Source organism: Branchiostoma floridae, chromosome 9, assembly GCF_000003815.2.
Source record: "Branchiostoma floridae strain S238N-H82 chromosome 9, Bfl_VNyyK, whole genome shotgun sequence".
Taxonomy (NCBI): domain Eukaryota; kingdom Metazoa; phylum Chordata; class Leptocardii; order Amphioxiformes; family Branchiostomatidae; genus Branchiostoma; species Branchiostoma floridae.
The window spans coordinates 5,031,410-5,036,993 of NC_049987.1; the positions used below are offsets into that span (position 1 = coordinate 5,031,410).

The 5,584-nt window shown below is 55.3% G+C and overlaps 1 non-coding gene across 1 annotated transcript in view; it reads left to right on the forward strand.

Annotated features, from left to right (window-relative positions):
- Positions 1–4,721: 4,721 nt before the first annotated feature.
- The window catches only part of LOC118423704, a 1,816-nt gene continuing 953 nt past the window's right edge, over positions 4,722–5,584 (forward strand). The window contains exon 1 of the ribosomal RNA XR_004832101.1: positions 4,722–5,584. This exon is cut by the window's right edge and continues 953 nt beyond it. This is a non-coding gene — a ribosomal RNA (small subunit ribosomal RNA).

Genomic DNA, 5,584 nt, shown 5'->3' on the forward strand with positions numbered 1-5,584 from the left:
TAGACACTGTTGGTAGCAAGGAAAATACACCTGAATCTGTAGATGTACCTACCCGATCTCCTTTGTAGTGTCCAACAGCTTGAGAATCGTCTTCTTTCCTTCGAGGATGCGATCATTCTCCTCACTACTATATATAATAGTAAAATCTATAGTCTCTATTAGCTGCTATATCTGCTGTAGTCTTACCATCCTGCATGGATTACATACATACAAACGTACAGCTAACGTTAAAGTTACATTGTTTTATTTTACCAAGACCATTATAATTAGTTAACCTTTATTTGTTCTTGAAGATCAATCTTATCATAAGTTGTCTTATATTCAAAACAAGGTGTATTTTTGTTTACAAGAAAATAATAAATGTTCTTCAGTTGCCATAAGTGACTATGATATGTAAAATCACATGTTGTAATTTTTTTCAATGGCACTTTGAGTCTTTCATGACATTCAAGATGATAAAATTATTACGTGTGCCACAATAACGTTCAGCACCGTACCGTGTGATAAAAAGCCGTATCACACAGGCTTTGAAGTTTTATCACATAGGCTTCCATCGAACGTGCTCTGCGCACGCCGAATGCGGTGCGGTCGAAAATTCGAATAGCTGATCCGGACGTTGGAATTGCTGTTGTAACACATTTTGTTCGAGGGCGCCATTTTTTGTTTCAAATTCTGGAGCATTTCACATCGAAATATGTTTTGGTGGGTATGACATAAATAATCTTCAAGCGATCCTACCCGCGGTCGGGCTGGTAACTCGGGTGATACGGAATACACCTTGTTGTATTCTAACGTTCTATTTACAAACTCTGGTCCAAAAAGCCGCACTGTACCGGTACCATTAACTACAGTAACGTATTACATTCATATACACGTTAACTACTCTTTACATATACATATATAGAAGGTGAAATGAGTGTCTGGTAATAATGACCTTATTTATGCTGTCCATCCGAGCTCCAGCTCTAAGAAGTAATTCAACAACTCCAACATGGCCTCCTACAGCTGCCCTGTGAAGTGAAGAGTCTCCATACTGCAACAAAAGGAAGAGTACTAGTATTGGCCAAATAAGTACGTGTGGCCATAGGTGTATCATTAAAGGGCGCAATCGGCAAGATGTTCGATTCAGTGGCTCTGGGTTGGAATTCGTTGATGTAAAACCGATCTTTTGCCCTTGAGAAAGGCACGGCTTTCCTCAGTTCACTGAGGCGAGAATGAGTGCAAGTTTCGGATATTTATCATTAGGGCCTGCCGACTCTCGGAAAGGACGCTACATAGAGATTGTGTTTGAGGAGAGTCACACCTCGAGTACGTTGAAGATCCCACCACACTTATCGAAGGAGTAGGGGGTCCTTGTCAAGCTAACTTTCTGCTCCCTCTTTACTTATGGATATATGACAAATAAACACACTGACACACACATACTCAGTACCACGTGTGTATTCACTGAGCCTCTCCAATCCAGACTCGGCCTGTTCCATTCGTCCGGGGAGGGGGCGGGGGGTGGTAGGCTATTCTAATCTAAGTAATCTAACTCTTTGGCAGTCATACGTGGATTCTATTTGGAGTCCAGGAAAAGGTTGCCGAGAAAAAATGTGATACGGTGCAATAGTCAGTTTAATGCCGGGCCGGAATGGGCCAAAAGTAAAGCCGCCGGGAAGTTTGTGTGAAACGGCGATCCTGAGCTCGTCTCGACAGGTCCGGCCCGTGTCGGCAGGTCGCCGGTAGCAAGGGCCCGACCCGACGTTCCGGGCTGAGCGGTCAACGGACGGACGGGACGGCGCCGTGACGGTCCCTGACCCGTCAGCTGCACGGCGGTATGCGCCAAGGCACCGTCACGGGAGCGCCTGAAGAGACTGCGCTCGTCCGATGTTCCTGTACATGTATTAAGTATGGGAGAAGCCTTTCGAGGTCCCTCTCGGGGCGAGGAAGGGACTGAACCGTTAACGAATGTTGAATCTAAGGTCCAGGGCCCACCAGCTAGACGGCGATATGCGGCAATGTCCGGTCCCGGGACGTTCGGATTTCTCTAGGGTGTCTGACCAAGGTGTGACTCGCTCAGCCTACCATAAGAGAGAGTGGTCGCTTTTTGACCAGGCCCGCCTTCCTCCGCCCATAACGGGCGTTTGCAGGGGGCTAGCGAGACCGGGTTTGGTCGGCACGGTCCGTGGGGGTGCCGGGAAGATTCCCGCACGGAGAAAAGGTGGGCTTGTCCGGTGACTTTAGCGGGTCCTTCGGGCATAACGTGGTGGTTACCGGGCGGAGGCAGTGCCGCCGGCGGGCGGTGCAAGCCCCTGGTCCCGCCGGAAACCGGTCGCGGTGGAGACCGCCCCGGGCCAGTTAGGGGCTGAGGGGCTAAGGGCCGGTGCCTTGCGGGTCCCTGACCCGTCGGCTGCACGGCGGTATGCGCCAAGGCACCGTCACGGGAGCGCCTGAAGAGACTGCGCTCGTCCGATGTTTCTGTACATGTATTAAGTATGGGAGAAGCCTTTCGAGGTCCCTCTCGGGGCGAGGAAGGGACTGAACCGTTAACGAATGTTGAATCTAAGGTCCAGGGCCCACCAGCTGCACGGCGATATGCGGCAATGTCCGGTCCCGGGACGTTCGGATTTCTCTAGGGTGTCTGACCAAGGTGTGACTCGCTCAGCCTACCATAAGAGAGAGTGGTCGTTTTTTGACTAGGTTGGCCTTGCTCCGTCCATACCGGGCGTTTGCAAGGGGCTAGCGAGACCTGGTTTGCTCGACACGGTCCGTGGTGGTGCCGGGAAGATTCCCGCACGGAGAAAAGGTGGGCTTGTCCGGTGACTTTAGCGGGTCCTTCGGGCATAACGTGGTGGTTACCGGGCGGAGGCAGTGCCGCCGGCGGGCGGTGTGAGCCCCTGGTCCCGCCCGACTGCGATCGCAGTGTATGAGGCCCCGGGCCGGGCAGGCGTCGGAGAACGATCCTAACGGTGTCGCACAGGTCCCCGAGACCGCGCAGGCGTCCGGGGATTTCGGCGGCAGGCCCCGGTCGGGGTGCAACGGGATGGTTGTGTGTAGGCTTCGGTTGGATTTGTCAATCGGCACCGGGGGCTGGACGGTGACGGCTCGCATTGGCTGGTAGCGTTCGCTTTCCCATCTCACTGGCCTCTTCCTATGTGACAACCAGTGGACCGGGATGGTTGTGTGTGGGCTTCGGTTGGATTTGTCAATCGGCACCGGGGGCTGGACGGTGACGGCTCGCATTGGCTGGTAGCGTTCGCTTTCCCATCTCACTGGACTCTTCCAATGTGAAGACCAGTGGAGCGGGATGGTTGTGTGTGGGCTTCGGTTGGATTTGTCAATCGGCACCGGGGGCTGGACGGTGACGGCTCGCATTGGCTGGTGGCGTTCGCTTTCCCATCTCACTGGACTCTTCCAATGTGAAGACCAGTGGACCGGGATGGTTGTGTGTGGGCTTCGGTTGGATTTGTCAATCGGCACCGGGGGCTGGACGGTGACGGCTCGCATTGGCTGGTGGCGTTCGCTTTCCCATCTCACTGGACTCTTCCAATGTGAAGACCAGTGGACCGGGATGGTTGTGTGTGGGCTTCGGTTGGATTTGTCAATCGGCACCGGGGGCTGGACGGTGACGGCTCGCATTGGCTGGTAGCGTTCGCTTTCCCATCTCACTGGACTCTTCCAATGTGAAGACCAGTGGAGCGGGATGGTTGTGTGTGGGCTTCGGTTGGATTTGTCAATCGGCACCGGGGGCTGGACGGTGACGGCTCGCATTGGCTGGTAGCGTTCGCTTTCCCATCTCACTGGACTCTTCCAATGTGAAGACCAGTGGACCGGGATGGTTGTGTGTGGGCTTCGGTTGGATTTGTCACTTGGCTCCGAGGCCCACCCCGTGCCCGTCTCCGGTCAGGGTGGACCGGTATAGGTGTGTGCAGGCTCCGGTTGTATTTGTCACTTGGCTCCGGGGCCCACCCCGTGCCCGTCTCCGGTCGGGGGGTTGGACCGGGATGGGTAAGTGCAGGCTTCGGTTGGATTTGTCACCGGGCGCCGAGGCCCACCCCGTGGTCGTCTTTCGGTGGTTTTTCAAAAAAGTGCTCTACAGGGTGTCTGACCATGTCGTGGGATGCTCAGCCTACCTTGAGAGAGTGGTCGTTTTTTGACTAGCTCGGGAAACGGCGGCGAGCAATCGCACACTCTCTCGCCAGTCGTTATGCTACCCCGCCGACCAGGCTGCCACTCCCCGCGCGGGATGCAGCCAGAGGTCGCAACCGGCTTGGAAGGCGGTCGTTCCTTCGCTCCTGCGGGCGAGGACGGCCGTGCCGAGGGCGTCCGGAACGAGCGCCAGGGCCAGCCTCCGCGGAGGCAGCGCCCGAGTCCCGCCAGTCGGGGCTCAACGGCGACGGCTCGCCCCTTCCGTCTGCGTGCGAGTACGCCTTGCGGACTCGGCTGTTCGAGACCCGGCCGTCCGCCTTCTCGGCGGACGCGTCGGTCGTGAGAGTGCGGGACCGTTCCCTCGCGGGGACGGCTCGGGCGTTGAAGGGAAGCAACGGTCAGGTGTGGCCGGGAGTTCTGCGCTCAGGCTCCCGAGGGTTTGCGGCACCGCTGCGCATTCCCATCTCACGGCAGCGATGGACTTTGGCGGCGGCGGTGCTCGGCGCGCGCGGCCCCGGTCGAGAGCGCACCTCGGTGCTTCTCCCGGCGGCCCGCGAAGCCAGCCCGCCCTGCCGCCAGGGCTTCCTCGCTACCTGGTTGATCCTGCCAGTAGTCATATGCTTGTCTCAAAGATTAAGCCATGCACGTGCAAGTTTAAACTGTCTCAGTGAAACTGCGAATGGCTCATTAAATCAGTTATGGTTCCTTTGATCGTCACATCCTACATGGATAACTGTGGTAATTCTAGAGCTAATACATGCGGAAGAAGCGCCGACCTCACGGTCTGGCGTGCATTTATCAGACCAAGACCGACCCGGAGTTCGTTCCGGTACCTTTGGTGACTCTGGATAACCTAGCCGATCGCACGGTCTTCGCACCGGCGACAGATCATTCGAATGTCTGCCCTATCAACTTTCGATGGTAGGTTCTGTGCCTACCATGGTGGCAACGGGTGACGGGGAATCAGGGTTCGGTTCCGGAGAGGGAGCCTGAGAAACGGCTACCACATCCAAGGAAGGCAGCAGGCGCGCAAATTACCCACTCCCGACTCGGGGAGGTAGTGACGAAAAATAACAATACGGGACTCTTTCGAGGCCCCGTAATTGGAATGGGTACACTTTAAATCCTTTAACGAGGATCTATTGGAGGGCAAGTCTGGTGCCAGCAGCCGCGGTAATTCCAGCTCCAATAGCGTATATTAAAGTTGTTGCGGTTAAAAAGCTCGTAGTTGGATCTTGGGGCCGGGCTTGCGGTCCGCCGCGAGGCGTGTCACCGCTCGTCCCGGCCCTCCCTGCCGGATTCTCCTTGGTGCTCTTAACTGAGTGTCTCGGGGTGCCGGAGCGTTTACTTTGAAAAAATTAGAGTGTTCAAAGCAGGCCTGGTGCCTGAATAGTGGTGCATGGAATAATGGAATAGGACCTCGGTTCTATTTCGTTGGTTTTCGGAACGTGAG